This window comes from Mirounga angustirostris, unplaced genomic scaffold, assembly GCF_029215605.1.
Source record: "Mirounga angustirostris isolate CCGP_5_RB_7025 unplaced genomic scaffold, mMirAng1.0.hap1 SCAF_3, whole genome shotgun sequence".
Lineage (NCBI taxonomy): Eukaryota > Metazoa > Chordata > Mammalia > Carnivora > Phocidae > Mirounga > Mirounga angustirostris.
In genome coordinates, this window is record NW_026991711.1 from 191,828,128 (window position 1) to 191,850,918 (window position 22,791).

At 52.5% G+C, this 22,791-nt stretch overlaps 1 long non-coding RNA gene across 2 annotated transcripts in view; it reads right to left on the reverse strand.

Moving 5' to 3' along the window:
- Nucleotides 1–8,748: 8,748 nt before the first annotated feature.
- LOC123838682 (uncharacterized) overlaps nucleotides 8,749–22,791 on the reverse strand; it is a 34,724-nt gene continuing 20,681 nt past the window's right edge. The window contains exons 2-5 of one of the 2 annotated variants that reach the window (XR_010410361.1): nucleotides 21,750–21,913; nucleotides 16,470–16,520; nucleotides 11,242–11,341; nucleotides 8,749–10,415 (exon numbers count right to left, since the gene is read on the reverse strand). This is a non-coding gene — a long non-coding RNA (uncharacterized LOC123838682). Of the gene's footprint in view, nucleotides 10,416–11,241; nucleotides 11,342–16,469; nucleotides 16,521–16,607; nucleotides 16,922–21,749; nucleotides 21,914–22,791 lie in introns of those variants that run through there. The other variant, XR_006789489.3, reaches the window with a different exon arrangement.

The window sequence follows — 22,791 nt, forward strand, 5'->3', positions numbered from 1 at the left end:
CTAAGGGAGTCCATACATCTGAGCCCAGGCTCCCAGACTGGACCATACCAGTTACACCAGTTAGACAGACAGACAGACAGGTTTGTTGGGGGGGGAAGGGGTTATGCATGGATATACATCCCAGAGACAAGTTTGGGGTTTCTCGATGCTGACCTCCCTCTCTCGGACTCCACCCACCTCGGGAGCCCTTCCCCACCCCCAGTTTCTCCAGTTAATTCGAGGGGGAAGCACTTAAGAGAACCCACAATGCTGCCCCACAGAGATGTCGGCCTACAGTGGCCAGAACTTCCAGCGTTTCAAGAGAAGCTGCAAACCTCACTTTCTGTGGGACATCGCATTTTCAAAGGTGGGAGCAAATATTCCTTGGAACAAAACTCGTCCTGCAGGCGTCGGGCCCTCATCTGCTTTGCAGATGGTCCAGCTCACACAACAGAGCACAACAGGACCCGGTGCCTCCCCAGCGGGGGTGGGGCGGGACCCCAGCTCTCAGCTCCCGCCCACCCCCCAAAAGCCTGACTTAAATGTTCTAACTGCCTCTTGGTGTAATTTATTAGAGCATTAACTGAATTGTAAATGTGTCTATTCAAACAGGGGCCTGGCCAGTGAAATTTTAACCAACTACCAGATTTCCAACTGTTTTCCATTGACCCACATATTAAAATAGTAGAAGCCATTGGTCTCCTGAGGTTTCTGGACAACCCTGGATCCAGCGGGAATGACGCTCCAGTTGTGGAATTTCGCTAGGCAACAGGCCCCAAACAGAAAATGTCAGCACTTCTGAGGAATAGTGCAGTGTTTCTGGTACACTCTCTCCCACCGCTTTTCTTTATCCAGTTTCTGTTCTTTTATTTTTACCACTCCTTTTAAGGGTTCGTGCGTGTTTTTATTACTATAAGGAGTACTTACCTCCCTAAAATGACCCTTTCTGACTCACCATACATTGCCTACAATTATCATGCTGGCCCCTTCTCTGGAATAAGGCCCTACTCTGTTGAAAGGCCCACCTTGGAAGGGCAATGAACTTGTGCTTCATCAAGGGGATCTTGCAAGAGAGTATCAAGGCATTGCTCGATGGCTGGACAAGTAGTCAACCCAGAGGAAGCCCACCTCACGGGGGAGCAAGGCCTATGTCAAGGTCCAGCCAAGGGTCTTCGAGCCTGGAGAAGGACTCAGGCACCAGCATCATCCAAAGGGAGCCATCGTCCACCCAGGAGAAGCCAGTCCACCACTGGACCCCTCTGTGCCATGAAGAATATAAACATCTGCTAAATGAATAAAAATTGAGAGAGACCCCTCCTTCATCCAGTTTATTATCCTTCCATTGAGTGTCACAGAGCAGAATGGCTCCCTGGAGACCCAAGAGACGGCTGCATCCCCTCATCTTTTCCTATAAGTCTCCACAGAGAACTCACTCTACAGGGATTTAGGTTGGAAAAGGGGACGTGGGGGTAGTTTAGGGAGCGTCGTGGGCTGAATGGTGGTCCCCCGAATGATATGTCTGTATCCTAAACCCCAGAAACTCAGAACGTGACTTTATTTGGAAAAAGGTCTTTGCAGATATAATTAAGGATTTTGAGATGAGAACACCTTGGATTACCGGGTGGGCCCTACACAATGAACACGACCTTATAAAGGACTGAAGAGAGAAGACACAGGGAGAGGAGAACATGGACGCAGAGAAGGGACTGATGTGGCCACAAACCAAGAGACACCTGGGACTGGAGCTCCAGAAGCTGCAAGAGGGAAGGGAGGACCCTCCCCAAGAGTCTCTGGAAGGAGCACAGCCCTGCTGACACCTTCGTTTCAGACTTCCGGCGTCCAGAACCATGAGAAAATAAATTTCTGTTGCTTTAGGCCACCAAGTCTGAGGTGATTTGTTACAGCAGCCCCAGGAAAGTATAAGAAGGAGCTGCCCTTAGAAGGGGGCTCACGGGCCCCTTGCCCAGCGAGGATGTGAGGTCACTTGCGGGGCAGACGGTCAGCTGTGGAGACTGGCGATAGCAGGGGTCCCTCACGAACAAGCGGCTGACCTCCAGGTCACCCTACACAGGACCTTCCGCCAGCATCCGGAGGCCCCAACTCTACACACGTGCCTGACACAGAGGTCAAAGACCACAGAAAATCAACACATGTAGGGAAAAGGGGAAACAAGAAGGCGAGCAGAGTAAACCTTCAGAGAATCTACAGAGAACAGGAGTTCTCAGAGAACAGGATAAAATAATGGATTCTTAAAACAAGCCTACTACTCAAAAACATTTTTTTAACAGAGTAATAGCGATCACTCGATAGTTAAAAATATGAGGATGAGAACCAAAACACAAGAGTGACAGAAACGAAGTTGAGGGGGCGCCTGGGGGGCTCAGTCGGTGAAGCGTCATGATCTCCAGGGTCCCGGGATCGAGTCCGCTTCTCCCTCTCCCTCTGCCCCTCACGCATATTTTATGATTACACTAAATGATAACACTTACCTGCTTTCCCGTTGAGTTAATTATCCTGAATTCAATTTAAAAGTTAAACATGCACGCCTGCACCCCACAAATAGTTTCCCTCCCCGCTTCTCCCCCTAGAAGGCCCGCACTCCCACTGAAAGGACTCTCACTCTCCTGGGGGCAGCTCTGGACCGAGGCCCCCTGCTCCCCGCTCCCAGCCCCGGTGACCCGGTGACGCGGGGCCACACAGCCCGCGGACGCCGGACCAGGCAGGACCTGTGAGCCCTGCAGGCAGCTCCCCCACCCTCCCTGCAGGAACCTTCTTGAATGCACCCGCCCAGAGACCCTGCTTGGGGCCCCCCGGGGAGCAGGAGGTCCTGACAGTGGGGAGAGGGGCGCTGTCCCCGGTAGCAGTTTCCCAAGTCACTGCTGCTCACACAGGGGGGCTCCTGCATGGGTCCTGGGGCTCTTCTCTCATTGTCTCCGTTTCTTGGTCTTCTGAACTATTTTCCAGAGGATTCCTTCTACTTCTAAACCTTTTACTGAGGTTTTGCTCTACTTTTGACCCCACAGCACGCCCTTGCTGTGAGTGTTCTGTTCTCATAGCCCTGCGTTCATGTTTCATGGATGCATTACGTCTTCTTTAATTCACTGAAGGTGTTAACGAAGCTGGGTTTGGGTTTGAGTTTTTTCTATCTTTTTCCTTTTTCTTTTGATCTTGATGTTTTGTTTTTTTTTTCTTTTATTGTGTCAGCTAGGTCATCTGCAAAGCAGACGTGAAGAGCAGAGTTAGGAGTGAACGACACGGGTTGGTGGCAAAGCCCGTGACGGTTAAAATCCAAGCGGGCGAGCATTTCCTGCTGGCCTCCAGATTCCAAGCTGGGCCTGTAAAGCTCAGGCTTCTTCCTCCTCCTTGAGCAGGGTTGTATCACACCCCCCACAGGGCCGGAGAGGCCAGCTGGAGGAGGGGCACCCGTCCGACTGTGGCAGGTAGTGTGGGCGTCTGGGCCCCCTGCTCGCAGCTCATTCCCGCCCCCTGATCCTGCCCCGGCTCCATCCCAGAAGTACCATTTCCGTAGGGGAATGGACTACCCCCAGGCACACCCAGCTTCGTGACTTGGTGGGTGATAAACGGTGATGGGAGATGGACCACCAACTCGTTTAAAGGTCATATTCTCACAATCTTCAAAGACAGTGCGGATCATGCCACCCCACCCAGCTTCCAGAAAGTGACATTGTTTTCCATTCACTACCTTGTCCGAAGGGGCGTAAGGGGCTTTCCAGGATTTCCACTTGGTCTTCCCATTATGATGGCTCTTACTCGCATTCCAAGGGTCCAGCTCAGGAGTGGCACCTCTGCCAAGTATATCAACCCCAAGGCTGTACTGAATGCAACGCAGCAATAACCAGCCATCTCTGCTGTCCTCATACATACTGTTGCCTCCCTGCTTTCAGTAGACCGATCACACTTGTCAGGGCGTCCGCTTCACTGGGACACTCTTCCAAGTCACCCACCATTAAAATTGTCGGCATCTGGGCCAGCGTCTTGAGCTAGGCGCTATCCTCAGCCCACATACCACTTGGGATGGGATCCCCCTCTCCAACCAGGTTGTGAGCAATCTAGCTCCTACACCTAATTCTCAGGTCCTCTGCAAAGCAGAAGCAAAGACAAACGTGCAAGAGATGTATTGGGCATCACACCTGTGAAAAATAAAATGGGGAGGGGACAGGAAGGGAGAAGAGCCTTCAGACGGTGATGCGTGTCTGGCTCCTTGGACGGAGAGAGAAAGAGGGACCCAGGAGGGGAAGCCCAAGTGGGCTATGCAGCCCTGAGCACAGCTCGGCTGGGCCATTGGGCCATGGGGAGTGCTGATGCAGAGGTCATCCTTAGAGGAGTCCCACACAGGCTGGAAAGGGTGAGCCTCGTACTCCCGATGTTGCCCATCATTGGCCTCTGCTTGCAGCTGGGCAGAGCTGACCTCGACTGGGGGAGTTTCTGGAGGGAGATCAGAGGGCCCCCCCCCCCATGGCTGTCGAGTCCCTCTCTGAATGTTCTTTTCTTCTGCATTTTTTTGTGTGTGAGTACTCTGCTTTGCTCTTGTCTTTCAGGCTGCCAGCTCGCCTTCCATGTCTGACGGTTCCCGGCTGTGTGTTCACTGAGGGGCGCAGGGCCGTGACGCTGCCTGGGGCACGGGCTGGCTGCTGGTGGGCCTCTCACTGGGTGATGCCGGGGCCAACGATAACTCGGGACCTCAGGAACAGGGTCCAGGGGAGGGGGCAGTAAAAGTCAGACTGCTAGGTCTTGGCCCTGGGATACCTAGCAGAGGCCATGCCAACGTGAATCCTCCCAGAATAACTTAAATTCCTGAGTGCAGAATCCTTGGTCAGTCGGTAGGGGGTGGGTCAGGTGGTTGAGTCTGTCGGGTAGATGGAGGGGTCCAGGAGAGGAGCAATGCTTAAATGGCAGATACTCTGGGGAAGAGGGGGTCAGGTGGTATATCTCCACTTAGCCCCCTGTTTCAGGTCTGCAGCCTCCCCACAGGCGGCACCCTGAGTCCTGGGCGCCTCCAGGCTCCGCGGGGCTAGCACGCCCTGCCCGGTGCCGCCCCTCTGCAAGTATCCCCGTGAGGACCCTCCACCACCTCTCCAAAGGTGTTGAAATCTCACATCCTGGGAAGGATCCCCTCCCATTCTCTTTCCTTCTATGAGTTTATAAGACCATCTCAAATCCTGTTTTGGAAGAAAGCTATAAAATTTGTATTGCTCAAACTGCAATGGTGAAGCTTACAGATCTTTCTCTCTGGCTGTTTCCCCCCACCGCCCCGACCCTGCTCTTGGCTTCACCCTGAGCACTGCCCCACAGCTGGTCATCTTCCTTCTGATCGGATATGAGATGGGAGCCTCGTGCACCCTGTTCCACACGCAGTCCTATCCAAAGACATGCTCCACCTGCCAAGACGTTAGCAGAAGCAGCAGAGATGTGCACTGCTGTGTGTCTCAGGATTGCTCGGGAGAGAGCAGTCACAACTCCCGAAGATACCCCTAAAGCAGTCTTCAGCCTGGCTCCTTCTGCAGGTCCATGCTAGGGGGCTCCTGTCCCCCATCCTCTCCATGCAACCCTTCCTCTGCCCAGTCCCCCAGCTTGGGGCTTGCCTCCGCCCGGCCACCACACCCCACGGCTCCCCAGATTATTCACTAACAAAGTGTAGACTAAAGCAGCGTTGTCCCACTTGTCCCAGAGATGCTGCTTGGCCAGGGTGCCTTGGGGATGCTGGACCTGGCACCACCTGATCCCTGCAGGTCTCCAGCCAGAGACAGCCAGTGAGGCCAAAAATGACCAGTGCCCCGAAGGGAGGGCTGTCCCAGCAGAAGAGGGGGACAGTGTCCAGTGAAGGTCTCAATATCCACCCAGAGTCGGGACCTGGGAGAACAGACCAAAGGGCTGAGGACACTTGCTGCCGTCTCCGTCCCACACATCCCTCCCACCACGGGCCCCATGGTCCCGGCAGAGATAAGAGTCACACATATAAAGTTAAATGCATTCTCCTTCTGACCCTCCTCCCTCTCGTGCTCTCTGTCTCTCATTCTCTCTCGCAAATAAATAAATAAAATCTAAAAAAAATAATAATAATAAAGTTAAATGCATTAGACGAGCAGTGGAAGAGTCTGCATCCTGATACTCGTCTAAATCTCTAGATTTGCATGTAATTACATGCACAATTATACAGCATACGATTCTTTCCATCACACGAAACGTGGCTTCAGTGAACATGTGAACGGCACCATCCGTTCCATAATGAACACACTCAAGATGAAGGTGATTCACAGAACCCTTCTGGCTTGTGTCGGGACCAGCAGTTTCTGGAGCCCCAGTGAGGCGAGGATTTCTCAGCCCCAGGAGACCCAGACCCCTACACGGGGCAGCCCGGCGCCCCCTGGGATGATGTGCCTCTATAGAGGGGCCTCGGGGAGGGGCGTCAGTAACATGAACACCCACAGCTTGACCCACAGGCACTCAGCAGAAAGGAGAGCTGGGGGTGCCCCGTCAGGGGGCCTCTCCCAGGACCTGCCAGCACTGGAGAGATCTAATGAACAGCAGAAGGGCATATGAGGGCCCCATGACCTGGCTGGGCCTGGGGAGCCCCAGATGTGGCATGGCGGGAACTAGGCAGGGTAGCCCCCGGGTCCCCCTGACTGCCCGGCAAGCAGCTCCCCGCTCCCCAGGCGTCTTGCTGATTCTGACCCTGCCTTACACCTGGACTGTTGCCACCCCTATCCTGGCATTGCAAAGTGGGGGAGCCTCACACAGCCAAGGGCTTGGAAGCAGGGGGAGCCTGCTGTCCCTGGGGTAACGAACAGCTGGGAAGAGCTCGGGGGCAGGATGGGTGGATCCTAAGTGGAGCTCCCCAGCACCTGCCTTTGCCAGGACCTCAGCAATGCTGATGGACTGGCTACTGTGTGGATTATGGTTCTTTGGAAAAAATGCATTTTTTCCACATATTAAGCAACACCCAGTCCTGATTCTCCAACTAAGATTTCCACAGATGTTCCTTTGGGCTTGGTTATTACAGTGTTCCAAAGGCAGCTAAAGTGGAGCAAAGGTATTCAGGGGCACGGGTAGGGAGTCTGATGACCCCACGGAGGAAACACCTGGGTGCAAGCAAAATATGGATCACAGTGAGCCGAGCAGGACAGTGTTCTCTGCTGCAGGAGGACAGGGGAGAGGAAGAAAGAAAGAAAAAGAGAGAAGGAAGAAGAGAGGGAGGGAGAGGAAGGAAGGGGAAGGAAGGAAGGAAGGGAGGAAGGGAGGAAGGGGGAAGGAAGGAAGGGAGGGAGGAGTGAGGAAGAGAGGGAAGAGGGAGGGAGGGAGGGAACTTACTTCTGCTAAGGTGTCAATTTGACAGTAAGATGTGACAGTAAGCAGCACCGAGCAACCTGTTAGTGAACTTCGGAAGGGGACAGGAGTCCGATGTCCTCCAATCAAGGGTCCTTTTTATGTCCCTGCCACAGGACCCTTTTTAAATATTCATACTTTATTCTAACAGGCTCTGTAGGTTCAGTCCTCTCAAGAAGCTGAGGCCAAGAAGAGATTAGATGTGCAGGAGGGTCTTTGGGGGACACCCGAGCAGGACAAAGAGACAGGGGCAGGAGGAGGTAGGGTGAGCCTGCAGACAGGGAGGCTGTCCTAACTCCATGAGAGGAGAAGGGAAGGGAGAGCTTCAGACTCCAGCGCAGCGCCAAGAGAGCTTCAGCCAGGTTGGCAGGAAGTCCTTGTGCCCGAGTGTCCCACTGGAGGGGGTCCCACCGCTCGCGGAATCCAGCCTGCGTCAGAGCCCCACGTGCTCAGTCAGCCCAGGAGCAGCCACGGGAAGTGTGATCTTGCTGAGCGAGAACCCCCATGGCGGGGAGCCTGGCCCCAACTCTTCACACACCAGCAGTGTGTGCGTTGTGTGGTCACATACCACCTGAGAACGTCACCATCCGGAAGGATCTTCTTGATGTCATTTGCTTCCTCGTTCCTCCGTGTTCCCCTCCACTGGAGCATCAGCTCCCCGAGGCCGGGAACTCTGCCTGTTGCATCAGCCCCTAGCCCCTGACACACGGCCGGACACCTAGTAGGTGCTCAAATATCTGTGGAAGGGAAGAACGCATGGAGGAAGATCTTGGCTCGACAAGTTATTATATTGCAGCAGAGATTTTTTTTTTTTTTAAATTAAAATTAACATCTTTCTTTTTTTTTTTTTTTTTAATGATCTTTATATTTTCATTATCTATTCACTTTTTTTTTTTTCATTTTTTTATTCTTATGTTAATCCCCATACATTACAACATTAGTTTTAGATGAAGTGTTCCATGATTCATTGTTTGTGCATAACACCCAGTGCTCCATGCAGAATGTGCCCTCCTCAATACCCACCACCAGGCTAACCCATCCTCCCACCCCCCTCCCCTCTAGAACCCTGTTTGTTTTTCAGAGTCCATCGTCTCTCATGGTTCGTCTACCCCTCCTATTTCCCCCGCTTCATTCTTCCCCTCCCGCTACCTTCTTCTTCTTCTTTTTTTTTTCCTTAACATATATTGCATTATTTGTTTCAGAGGTACAGATCTGAGATTCAACAGTCTTGCACAATTCACAGCGCTTAACAGAGCACATACCCTCCCCAGTGTCTATCACCCAGTCCCCCCATCCCTCCCACCCCAACCCCCACTCCAACAACACTCAGTTTGTTTCCTGTGATTAAGAATTCCTCATATCAGTGAGATCATATGATACATGTCTTTCTCTGTTTGACTTATTTCACTCAACATAATACCCTCCAGTTCCATCCACGTCATTGCAAATGGCAAGATCTCATTCCTTTTGATGGCTGCATAATATTCCATTGTGTATATATACCACATCTTCTTTATCCATTCATCTGTCGATGGACATCTTGGCTCTTTCCACAGTTTGGCTATTGTGGACATTGCAGCAGAGATTTTTGAAACCAGGGAAGTTTAACTCCCCAAACTAGGATAATAAATACTCAGATTTTTTTTCTTGATTGCTATCACAAAAAACCACTTATTTGTGTTAAAAGGTAAAATTGCCTTACGTACTCACGAAGTGTGTAGCCATCATAACCCGTGGTGCTGGGGACGCTCTCCACGTCATTCTTTTCAGCCGAGGGTTTATGATACGCAAAGCTACATATGGTATTATTTCCATACCTCTATTAGGTTTCCCAAAGGAAAACATTCCTTAATCGGGGAGGGGGAATAAGAGACTTGATATCAAGCCATGCAGGCTGATTTTTGGCTAACGATGCGGAAGTCCTGTAGCTGGAAGCTCAATATACAATGCACATTAATTGCCTCCGGTATCAAGCAGCGCTAGAACCTAAGCATACAGCTGTTTTACCTTATAATGTTATATAAACAGAGCCCTCTGCACATTAGGGCAAAAGATAAACATTTGGAACAGAATAATTAGAAAAACCTGGAACCACCATAATCAGAAACAGCCTCTAAGAGAGCTTAATTTTAAGACAGGGTTATATTATGGGTTTTGCAAAGAGGCTTTATTTCTTAACTAGGGGGGGAAACAATCCAAATGCATGTGCTACTAACTCTAACAAAGTTCAAAGGCTTTTTCATGACACTTCAGTATATTAATCATTCCAGAGGGGACACAGAGTCCTTGTCCATGCAAAGGACATGGGGGAAAATCCAGATCACCCAGCAAGGAGAACAAGGTTATACTTGGAAATGAATGACTTTGAAAACTTGTGTGACACCTTTATTTATTTTTTTTTTTTTAAAGATTTTAGGTAATCTTTATACCCACCGTGGGGCTCAAACTCACAACCCCGAGATCAAGAGTCACAGGGTCTACTGACTGAGCCAGCCGACCCCCCTACTTGTATGGCTTTTGATTTCAAAGTGGGAGGTAGAGCAGACCTGGCCTGACCCCCCTGGACCTGGGCAGCCCCCGACAGGCATCTCTGTCCTTCTGTCCTTCTCTCTCCTGCTTTGGTCGACCTTGTAGATGCCTCTCAGGGATTCCGTGGACACTGTGTCCCAGCTCCCTCGGCAAGGGCCCTGGATGATGGGCAGTGATGTGTGACAGACAAAGTAGCCTTCTGAGACGCACCTGCTAACACACCTGAGCTTCTTCCCTGGTGAGAAACACCCACATCTGCCTAGGCCGGTCAGGCTGTGCTCCCATTCGTCCGCCCTGCTGACCACCTCCAACAACGTTTTAGCCATCATGGCCTGTTGTCCCCATGGCTTCCCAATTGGGAAATGGAAACCAGGAAGGTCAAGAGAGAGGCCTGGAGTCAGCAACCGCTAGGCAGTGTTGAATTCGAGCCCACACCTGGAAGTTCCACAGGACTTGACTTGAATCCACACATCTTGCTTGAGTCTAGACTCGCTTTGAACTGGAGGTGCTGGGACGACCATTCATTGTTTGTGTGTCGGTCGATGAGTCTTGAGCTGTTTGGGCTGGAAGGACACAGAGGTGAATAAACCAGGGATGATCCCAGCCCCGCCAGCCCCAGCATCCCAGGGGGAAGACCGACAGTAAGAGACACAAAGCCCCCGGTCTCATGGAGCTCTGGCTGGCACAGTACCAGAAGGGTGTCCTGCCCCCTCCTCCACCCCTGCTTCTCAGGGGGCAACTCTCTCCTCCCCTAGAGATCCCCAGCTATCTAGCTTTCCCTGTGTGTCTGAGCCTCACTGTCCCCTGGCCATGTGCCCAGGCCAGTGATGAAGCTGACAGGGAGGGACAGCGACAAGGAGGCCAGGCCAGGCCTGGCCCCAGAGCGGGGAGAAGGAAGAGTCCACCCAGCCCCACCCCTGCCTCTGGAGGTTGCCACACTCCTGGGATCCTTCTTGTCCCTGATCTGAGCAGACTTTTCACCATCTAGAAGAGAACACCCAGAAGACAAAGAAAATAAAACTCCCGTTCAGAATGCCAAGATGGGGAAATTTATCTTAGTGCTCAAAAAAAATTTTTTTTTGGAATAGCATGATATGTCTGAGGCCCATCTTTGAGTGGGAAGTTGTATTTATCCAACTGTTCCTTGTTATCTCCCTTCCCACCATGACAGGGTGAGGGCAAGTCTGATCTGGTGGACTCTCAGAGTTCTGGGTGGGAGGGTGGGGCATGGTCAAGGCCTTGATCTTCCTGGGCAGCGCCCCCACCACCCACGCCTGTCTCTCTCTCTCTCTCCCCCCTCTCTTCCTCCCTCCTCCAGGAGAGTGTTTGCATTTGGTCCCATCCTCCTGTTTTGACCTCAGCCAAGCGACACGTCACACCCGGACATACATGATCCTGGACAAAGACCCCGCGTGGCGGCCTCCGTGGAATCTTGATGTCTCACTCCAGTTTCCCAGCATCCACATCCAGCTGTTGGAGGTTAGTGCTTCTGTCAAAGATTTAAAAACCATTTTCAGGAAATCTGAGTGTTTCTGGTTTGGCCCAGGCCTTGCTAAAACATCCCACTGGGAGCAGGGAATCAGGCTCGAGATGCTCATGTTCGTAGAAGTCAGCCCGGAAGGAAAGGCGTCCTGGGCTCCTGGTGTCTCGACAGGGTTGAGCCCAGCGTTTCCAGCAACTCCTCTGCCGCTACCCCTTCGTCCATAAATGACCCCAAGTGCCACCGGCCTGGAATAGTCCTCCTGAGAGCCCTCCAGCCGGACGCACCGCCCTGCCTCGTTGTGATGCCATGAGGGCCCGGGTCGTGTCCCACGCACAGCCTGAGTTTGATCGCTCGTTCCTCACGTGTGTGGAGGACCTTCTCGGTGTTGGATACTGCTCTGCAATGCCCCGGAGACAGGGGAGAACAGGCCAGGACCCCAGCCCTCGGGCAGCCTCCGCTCACAGCAGGAGCCAGACCAACGTGATGTTAGCTGTGGCAAAGGGAGGCTGGACCCTGTGGGGACTGGAGGCATGATGTGGAAAGTTCCAGAAGCTGGGGTTGAGAAGGGGAGCCAGGTGTCAGGGGCCCTTGAAGGCCTGGCCGTTACTCTGAGTGAGAGGAGAAGCCTTGAGGCACGAGGGCAGAGGAAGCGCAGGGTCTGGTCCTCCCCAGCACTCATACACGTCCTCCCCTTCCTCGGCCAGGCTGTGGTCCACCCCACCGTGCATGGCGAGGGCAGTGGGAGTCCATAGCAATGAGCATGCGCCAGCAGCCAGGCGGCCCCCACCCGTCACATTCACACTGCTCTGGAGGCAGGCAGGACTGACCCCCATCTCTCCCCGTGTGGGGGCCTCTGGTTCTCTAGGGGACCTGCTGCCCACGGCTGCAACCAGGATCCCCCGGGGTCCGGCTCACACTGTCCTGGGGTCCCTGAGAAGTCCCTGGGCACGTGGGGTGAGCCACGGTGGCGGGGCTCGGCAATCAGGCCAGGACCCCGGGCCAGGCGTGCACCCCTGGTGGCCAGGGAGGGGAGGATGTGGCTCTGGCCACCACATCAGCCAGCGCCAACAAATGTTTCCTTGGCTGCAGAAAGTTCTACGGGACAGGGCCGTGCCCAACGCGCGGGTCTTGGGCCGTCGCTCCGCTGACACTCTCCACAGGAGCCCCTGCTGTGTCCTAAGACCGGTCCTCCAACCAGGCTGTCCTTCATGGACATTCTCTCCCTCTCTGCAGACTGCCTTTTCGTCTTAACGGGGTCTTTCACAGAACAATGTTTTCATTCTGATGAGGTCCAATTCATCAATTTTTTTCCTTTTATGGGATAGGCTGTCTGATGCCAAATCTCAGAGCACTTCACCTGGTCGTAGGTCCCAAAGATTGTCTCCTCTGTTTTTCCTACGAGTCTCGTGGCTTCACATTTTACATTTCAGTGTGGGATCCACTTTGAGTTAAATTCTGTACGAGGTATGAGGATGGCTCAGGGTTCACTTTTGTCCACAGACAGCCGATTGCTCGAGGGCCATCCGTCGGAAAGACAGCCTCCCTCCCTCCGTCGGCTTGGTTTGGCTCTGTCGTCAGAAACCAGCTGGGCATGTGTGGGCTCATGTTCGTGCTCAGCTCATGCAGCTGTTGAGGATCACCTGTGGAGCGTGGGGCTCAGGGCCGGCGATTGGATGGACACCCCTTAGTCAGCAGGATCACGGAGCAGAGACCGTGTCCCTCCTAGGCCTCGCCTTAGCCCTCAGCAGCCCGAGAGCTGTTTCTCCTTCCAGCCCCACCACGCTGCTGCCGGGACACACACACCCCCACACCACCACAGGGGCTCAGCCAAAACTCTGCCCCAACAAGCGTGTCCCGACAGCCTCGCCCCTACCCCACGTGGGACACACGGCAGTTCTGATGACAAAGGCACGTGGGGAGGATGCGGAGGGGATGTCCCCGACTTCCTTGTACTGGGGACCAGGCTCAGGCACCCCACTCTGATGTCAAGCTCTAGGGATCCTGACCGCTCTCTTCGGAGCCCACATCCCTGGGTCCCCAAAGAGTCCCTCCCAGCATCCGTCCCTGGAGCGGCCGCATCTCCCTCACTTTTAACTCAGGACCCTTCCCGCTGGAGCTGAGGCCCATTTCCTGTCCAGGGTCCCCCACGCAAATGAACAACAGCTGGGAAACGTCCTTGCTGAGGCTGAGCACACGGCGTCACCCCCACCCCTGAGGGGCTCATTGACTGCCGAATGGGGGCAGGCTCCATCTTCCCCTGAGCAGCCCTGGCCCCCTTGCTGCTCAGCTGAGCCTTTCCAAACTGCCTCATCCTGTGGCCACAAAGGACAACCAGCCTTGCGGAGAGAGAGGGAGGCGGCCCTGCAGGGGAGTCAGCTCAGTCCCTACCTAGGGAGCGCCCACCCCGTGCCAGGCAGGTTCTCTGTGCCCTGCAACAGAAGTAGATGTCTGCAACCTCCTGCATCCTTCCTCTGGCAAGGAAATTTGGCCCCAAAGGCGGCCAGGCCACGGTGCAGAGCCTCTGAAAGCAGCTCACGGGAGCTCAGGTAAAGGCTTGGGGAGGTCGGAGCCCACATGCTATGGGGACAGGGGGACAGGAGAGACAGTCATGTTGGCTAGAGGACCAGTGAGGTCCTGGAGAGGGGCTGGAGCCTGAGACTGCTGGGGAGTGTGGTCTCTGATGGAAGGAAGGAGGCATGCAGACTGCAGACTACGGACTACGCAAAGAGAAAGCGTAGGGCCAGGGCTGGGGAGCGGTGGAGGCGGGACACATCGTCCAGGGAAGGACTTATCTGTGGGGTTTGAGGAGCCAGCCCCCACCCCAACTTTTCTTTCTTTGTTTTAAATTTTCTTTATTTATTTGGCAGAGAGAGAGACAGCGAGAGAGAGAACACAAGCAGGGGGAGTGGGAGAGGGAGAAGCAGGCTTCCCGCCGAGCAGGGAGCCCGATGCGGGGCTCGATTCCAGGACCCTGGGATCATGACCTGAGCCGAAGGCAGACGCTTAACCGACTGACCCACCCAGGTGCCCCCACCCCAACTTTTCAACCTTCTGATGGTGAGCCTGCTTGTGGCACTAGGGTCCTCGTGCCGAAGGAACAGGCGTGGTGAGACACCCAAGGCTAAATCTGACCCAGTGCCCTGGAGCGCAGTTGCCATCAAAGACTCAGCAGAGTAAGGTTGCTGAGAACACCTTATGATAAACGCAATGGCAACAGGTTACTTAGCAGACAGCAGGTTTTACCTGCACTCTCAGGCTGAACGACCGGGCGTCAGAGGGCTTTCACCCAGCCCCCAAGTCCAGACCTCTGACGTCTGGACTGCTCATTATCTGTCCTCCCCAACCCAGGTGTTTGGGGGGAATGGATGAGAATTCCAGATTTTACTGAAGAGCTGCAAAACTGCCCCTCAGAGAAGCTACCTATGACATCACCAGCAGGAGTGGGAGGGGGGATCCCAGCAGACACCTTGCAAAGTCTCCCCCACTGTACCCAGGGTGAATCCAACTAACATGAGACCCTTCCTCATCCTGACACCTGATGCTGGTCAGGCCGTGGCTGCTGTGAGGTCTTCCGTGGCAGCAAATGCACCCCAGCCAGGTCAACGTCGCTTCCCAATCACAGAAACCCCAGTTCCAATTGACGCAAGCAAAGAGACCCCCTCCCTAGGCGGAAAAGTTCAAGAATAGCAATGGTCTTGGTGACAACTGGATCCAGGACTCAAACAAGGTCATCAGGGCCCTTCCCTGCTCCTCCCAGCCACCTACCACCCAGGGACAGTGACCACCTGCGCTGGGACGGGAGGTCCTCTGTCTCCCAGGGCCGCATATCAAGCCTGGGGAAGACTCGGATTGGCCCTGCTCGGGTCACATGCTACGGCCAGGAGGACGGGACAGTCCCGTGGTCCAGCTGGGTGGAAAGTGAGGGATCAGAAAGAGCAGTTCCCCGAGTTCCATGGAAGACAGGACCCACAGAAAGAAGGCAGCCATAAAGCGTAATCTCCACACAGAGGATCATGGAGATCTCTGACATTGACAAGCGTTCCCACAGACATTACCTTGTCCGATTCCCTGTTCCCCACAGGGTACAGGCAGGCCCGATGGCTGCCGAGAAGCTGGCAGCCGCACCCACTGCTCTCCTTCACGACACCATCAGACTGCTACCCAGTAGACACCGTGCCCACCTGCAGCCCTGACTTCCCACCAGGGCCCCCGCTCCCAGCCAAGGGCTCTCTCTGGACACAAGAGCATGCACAGTCCCCTGGGGGTCCAAGAGCAGCCCTCAATCCATGACCGGCAGAAGCAGCAGAAGGAAGTCCTCACCTTCTCGTATCTGGAGGGGGACAATTCTGCGTGGTCCCTAGGAGGCCCAGTAGCCCACGGGGATAACCAGGGTGATCACACACCTGTCTCCCTGCCCCACTGCCCTGCCTCCCGGACCACCCCCCAGACAAACGACTTGCGCACAGCCAAATTCTCAACTCGGGGTCTGCCTGGTAGAACCTCCAACAAGATGCTCTGTAAACACTGATAAGCTATTGTTGATAAAGCAGATACAAGAAAATGCTATAAAATAACTAAATTAGGGTGCCTGGGTGGCTCAGTCGTTAAGCGTCTGCCTTTGGCTCAGGTCATGATCCCGGAGTCCCGGGATCGAGTCCCACATCGGGCTCCCTGCTTGGCGGGAAACCTGCTTCTCCCTCTCCCCCTGCTTGTGTTCCTGCTCTCGCTATCTCTCTCTCTGTCAAATAAATAAAATATTTAAAAAAATAAATAAATAACTAAATTATATACCAATACCCTCCAACTCAGAAGGCAAATAACAGTGCACAGCTCCCCGCCCCACGCCCTCAGAGACAGACATTGCTAATCGACGGAGGCCCCTTTTGGAGGCTGTCCAAGCCCAGCAAGAGAGAGCATCATGATCACTTAGTCATGTCTGCCACTGGTAGAATAAGTGGGGGGCACAGCATGTGCCTTGCTGTTTGCCATCCCTGCTCCAGCCAATTGGCTTGCAGAGCCCATAAACCCACTCAATGAATGTCACTGTCATCATGTCACCAGTTCTCACAATGGCTAATTTTCCTCCCTCCCTCCCCCAACATTGCCAGCCTTGCTAAGAGTCATATGTGCATACCTGATGGATGAATCTGCTGGAAAATGCCCAGGGCTCAGCTTGTCTCGCCATCTGACAAAGGAAACAGAGATGCCGAGCGCAGAGGACAGTTAGCACCTACCTGGGTGAGTGGTGCAGCTGAAAATAGGCATGACTCACCCTTGCCAGGGAGGACCAAGCTGCAGTTCCAGCAAGCCCTCCTCTGCCCTAAATGCCACCAAAGGTGTCCAGGGAGCAGAACCGTGTGTCCTGTAGGTATGGCTCTGTGTGTGCATGTCATGCAGCCACACAGCCGCCCAGACCCCGCTCCCCCAAGAGTCACGCGGCTCGAGGAGGGCCTTAGGGCTCCGCTGCTCATGTTACACAGAGCACAGCCAGAACCATCTGGCCAGGCCTGGAGCCCACTCGGAGTCCCTGCATAAACACATCCCGTCACCTAGGAAAACAGAATTACATTTTCCATAGTGAAGAAATAAATCTCTAGTGGGTATTTACGAAAATGTATACTCTGCTAAGGGACAGTGTGTTTTTTGCCAATTAGCTAGAACAGGGTCTTCGCACAGCATAACAAAACAAAAGAGAATGAGGAAAGGAAAGTCCAGTTAGGTCTGCGTTCAAAATAAACAATCTTTACCGTTACAGACAGTCCCTGGTTCATACACGGTCTGAGTTCCAAGACTGTGTTCCCAAGTCAGTCATTTGGAGCTTGACATGTACTTTCCCACAGAAACTATGTCCATTGGTCATAAAGCTAACCCACGGCCGTCTCTTCCTCTGATAGTGATGGAAGTACATTACCACCTTCACATCTCCACTTCCCTGCAGCATTGCCTTTGCATTGCCTCTGGGAGAAGATACATTCTGATGTCCAGAGAGGGTCAGGCAGGGCCAGAACTGGGGAAGGCCCAAGGGGGTATGGGTGGGGCCAGTGAGATCTGGTTGCCATTGGCTTCTGGTGTGAATGCCAGCACCCCTCTCTCAGCCCCAGTCACCTCATCTCTGAACAGTTCCCACCTTACATTGTTGCTGCTGGGACGATGAAGTAGCCCCAAGGATGCAGGGCACAAGTTACAGAGCTTGGCCCCAAACAAGAGCTTGGGGGAGAAGCTGCACTGTTACCTTCATGTGCAAAAGAGAACTTGATTATGAAATCCAAGCATTTTCGGATTTGAGGGAATTCACTAAGTGTTTCCAACAAAGGGCATATCTGTTTTGTCCTAAAATGATCCCCAGGCCTGGCCCATGGCAAGCTCTAACAAGGACTGGGTGGATGGATGGATGGATGGATGGATGGATGGATGGATGGATGGATGGACGGACAGATGGATGGGTAGACAGATGGACGGATGGACAAATGGATAGATGATGGATGGATGGATGGATGGATAAATGGATGGATGGATGGATGGATGGATGGATGGATGGATGGATGGATGGATTGGTGGATGGATGAATAGGTAGGTGGAAAAGTGGATGGGTAGGTGGATGGATGAGTAGTTGGGTGGATGGGTGGATGGATGACAAACAGAGGGATGGACTGATGAATGAATGCATAAAGATCAAAACCATTCTTTCTTTTCCTTACCTTGGCCTCTGGCTTGAGTCCAGGGCCCTCCTCTCAGGGACCCAGAGAGCTTCCTCACCCATTCTACCATGCCGAGTGGGGGTATGGAACACACACACGTACACAGGACAGCTATCTACAAAGCAGCATGCTCTCATCAAACACTGAATCTGTCAGCACCTTGCTACTGGATTTTCCAGCCTCCAGAACTATGAGAAATAAATATCTGTCATTTATAAGCCACCCAGACTGGGGTATTTTGTTATGGCAGCTCAAACAGACTAAAACAGGTGTGGACGCTAGGTGGTGTGGCTCACTGGGGCCATCTTCAAGGATTAGCAACCACATTCTTTTTTTTTTTTTTAAAGATTTTTTTATTTATTTATTTGACAGAGAGAGAGAGAACACAAGTAGGCAGAGGGAGAGGGAGAAGCAGGCTCCCCGCAGAGCAGGGAGCCCGATGCGGGACTCTATCCCAGGACTTTGGGATCATGACCTGAGCCGAAGGCAGCCGCTTAACCGACTGAGCCACCCAGGCGCCCTAGCCACCACATTCTTTCAAGCCATAGTCCTCAGCAGGTCTAGCTAACATCATTTGCAATTTGTGGTCTCCAAAGTCAGCATGGCAGAGGAAAAGAGAGAAAGGGAGAGAGCTAGAGAAAGTACAGTGACTTCTGAATGCCTCTGCTCATCGGCCAGAACTAGTCCTATGACCCCACCATGACTGCAAGGAAAGCTCAGGAATGGAGAGGAGTGGGGGACTTTTTCGTCAGCCCCAGTGGCCTCTGCCCCACCAACTACTCCTCTAAGGATGGTCCCTATGTTGGTGAACACAAGCAGACTCCCATTCACTGTGGGTGGGTATGTAAACAGGGATGGCCTCCACTGGAGGGCAGTGCGACCTGCCCAGCTTCCTGCTTGCTCCTGGCTGGGTGTGGAGACCACGGCATGCATGGGCCCTCTGGGCTCTAGGACTCAGTGGGCATGACTAAGCCACAGAAGACGACGGCTGAAGAACATCAGGACAGCAGCCTCCTGTCCTCTTTCCAGAGTATTTTGTGGTGTTGGCCAGAATAAAGAGGAACTCATTCCTCTCGAGGGTGGAGGCCGTTGGTGTGACCCTGTTGGTTCCCACCTAGTTAAGGAGAACACACAGTATCATTGTGGGAGGCAGAACTGGTCACATTGGGCAAGCTGATTTGTATAGCCTTTTCACACACTGTGCCCAATTCAGGGTGTCATATTAGCACAAAGGTGGAGAAACCAGGTAGAAATCCAAGAACAACAAGACCACTTGACCTATAAGTGAAGGTGGAAGGTACTGGGATTAACTCACCAAATGAACAGGAAATGACTCAGCATCAAGTGCCTGTGAGCAGCAAGTCAAGAGTGTGGACATGGGTGTCGAATGGACCTGGCTTGGATCACTGGCTCCATCATTTACCAGCTGTGGGCATTAGTCATATTACTTAACTTCTCTGAATGTCACGTTCTTCATCTGTAAAGTAGCCAAAGTCATAGTAGCTCCCTCACAGTGTTCTTGTGACCATTAAATTAAATCATGTGTGTGCTGGGCTCATGGTGAGCTCTCAGTAAATGTGGGCAGTGTTCTTGCTATTGATGTTATTATCCCTATTTCCAACTATGTTGGAATAACGTGACAATCTCTACAAGTTTTAAGGTTAACTGAGAGAGGAATCATTAGTAGTCCGTCAGTGACCTTAGTGTGGCAGAGCAAACCCTCCTCGCTCTGCCCCTGTCTACCTCTCCTACATGATCCTACCTCACACCACACACCCCATCCCTGACAAAGGACTTACAGTTTGAACTGGTTAGGGTTCTTCTGGATGAACCTGGATGAACCTAAGCAAACTGAAGCTGCACTGAAATCCAAACACTAGAAAAACAGGACTCAGGAGGGGCAAGAATCAGGCAGTTCTTGGAGAAGGAAGGACTTCAGAGGCCATGCCATGTACTCTGGGTTTCAGTTTCACATGGAAGACAACCTGGCCCATGGGAGAACAAATGGCCTGGGATGGCTAAAGTGTAATTCAGGGAAGCCCTACTGGGGAGCGACTGATGCAGGGTCAGTCTTTCTGGCAATCTGCCTTAGCATAATCCAATCAGCATTGCCTGGAACGAATTGCTTGTGCCATGGAGTGCAAGAGAGGATCCATGTTTTATTTTGTGTTAGGGGAAAAAAACCCTGCTGAGTACACCAAACTCTTGGTTTTATGGGGATTACTACTTTACTTTGAAAGAACCCATTTGAAAGTTTTAAGCAAATAGAGGTGGCGCCTGGATATATAGCAAGTCACAAAGGGGCTTCGTGGATTAATGCTGCTTAAGGATTGTGGCCTGAAATAGGGGGTTATAGAGAGCTCATTATAAATAGAAGTGCTCTAATGAGTCTAGCGTCCTAAATGCAAACTTCAGGGTCGAGACAGGAAATCTAAGTGAGTAAGGTGGGCCAGGTGGGACACAGCAGGGAGCAGAAGGCTCTGGCAGCCTGGAGGGGGCACGATCCAGCTGGGTTCCACTCCATTCACCCACCGCAGTGGGGAAACGCAGGCCCAGCACTGTGAGATCTCCACTTTCAAAGAGAGGTTAGACATTTCGGACTTTTATGAGAATTTTTCAGATTTTTAAATGAGAGTAACTAACTCAAAAGTTGTAAAGCAGGGACACCTGGGTGGCTCAGTCAGTTAAGCATCTGCCTTCGGCTCAGGCCATGATCTCTGGGTCCTGGGATCGAGTCCCGCATCGGGCTCCCCACTCAGTGGGGAGCCTCCTTCTCCCTCTCTCTCTGTCTCCTGCTTCCCCTGCTTGTGCTCTCTCTATCTCTCTGCCAAATAAATAATAAAATCTTTAAAAAAAAAAGTTGTAAAGCAATGGGCGAGCCACACGTAGCCCCTCACAGACTGAAGCCCATCCCTGAGCATGCAGCCTCTGACCCCACTGAAATTCGAGAGACCCGAACTCGTGGGCACCGGGTCACACCGCTCCCCGTTCCTCTCTCAGCGCTGAGAAAGAAAGGGCTGGCTGTGTAAACATGCTTGGGAAGAAATGGTGAACCCAGAAAGCTATCCACCTCTTCCCCCTGAAAGATGAAAATGGTGCTTAAAGATGGTACTTTTTTTCAACAATACATAATTATGAAATGTTCAGACACAGAGCAAAGATGAAAGAATCTCACAAGGAATGTCCTTATCTCTACCACCCACATTCTGCTATTAATCATTCACTGCATTTGCTTCGTCACATACCGATCCATCCATGCATCCCCCAGCCACCATCTACATAGCCTCGTAATGAGGTTCCTGGTAAATTAGCAAGGATGAGGTTTTGGAAGCTGTCCTGGTTCCCTTCAGATTCATACCCCCACTTTTCCTTCCTCTGCTCTGCACTGAAGGGAGGTATAATTCCCAGGCCCCGACGTCTTCTAGCTTGTGGGTGTGGGCACACAGGCAGGAGATAAATTAGGGTGTTTCTACCTCTCTCTCTCTCTCTGTTTGAGGTGGCCCCCAACTTGACTACAAGGAACCTGCTAGTCATCCTTCTGGGGTCTCAGCTCCTAGCTGACATGCCTGAAATGACTCCAGCACCTACCAGGTAGCCCGAGACCCTGGGGTCCAGCAACACCTCCTCCTCCTCCTTTTGTCCCTACAGCCTAGAGGGGAGAGAGACTTTCTTGCTCATGTCTTGACTGCCTTATCATTCTGTATTCCACTTCTTACCTCTTTCCACCACCGTGGAAACACTTCCCTGCTTTGTGTCCTCTATCTGAAATAACAGGCATGGATTCTGTTGTCTTGATTAGATCCCGGCTGAAACAAGTTTGTGACCTCCAGTCTTCTGGGAGGCACAGGCCACGATGCAAGATGCTTGTTGTGGACAACACCTGTAAAGGAAGGAGGGGAGGAAGCTATAGAGGAGGAGACAAACTCAGACCCACCATGATGGAGGCCACCAGCATGGGGGAAGATGGCGGGTCTGCAGGAAGCCCTGGAACCAGCCCTCCAAGGGTCCTGCATGGGGTAGAAGGGGCCAGGCTCTAATCCCCCACTGTGCCCAAAACCTGTCAGGAGCTACTGACAGGAGCAGCCTCAGCCCACACACCAGAATGGGTCCTAAAGATGCAGAAGCCAGAGGCTTCCCCACAAACTCACTCCTCCAGCTTTCCAGCAAGTTCTTCCTTAAAGGGAGAGCCAAGCGGTACACCTCCATATCCACAACAGCAAGCTACTCTTTTGTAAAAATTGTCTAAATTATATCTTAATGTCATCTTGAGGGAACCCCACTTGACCTGAGAAGTGAACAAGAATGGGTGAAACTCAACCTCCATAAACACTTGAATTTTTTTTTAAGATTTTATTTTAAGTAATCTCTACACCCAACATGGGGCTCGAACTCATGACCCTGAGATCAAGAGTTGCATGCTCTACAGACTGAGCCAGCCAGGCATCCCCTCCATGGACACTTTTAAATAGGTGATTAATCACAGGGTCACAGTGGATGGGATGGTTAGGGCCCAGCTGGAATGAGTTAAATGCAGAGAAATGTTTTTAAGAAATAAATCTCATCCAGTTGTCAACTGGAACATAGGAAACTATGCTCTAAAATTGCTATCTAAGGGCGCCTGGGTGGCTCAGTCGGTTAAGCATCCAACTCTTGATTTCGGCTCAGGTCATGATCTCAGGGTTGTGAGATGAGCCCCATGTTGGGCTCTGTACTGGGTGTGGAGACTGCTTAAGATTCTTTCTCTCCCTCTCCCTTTCC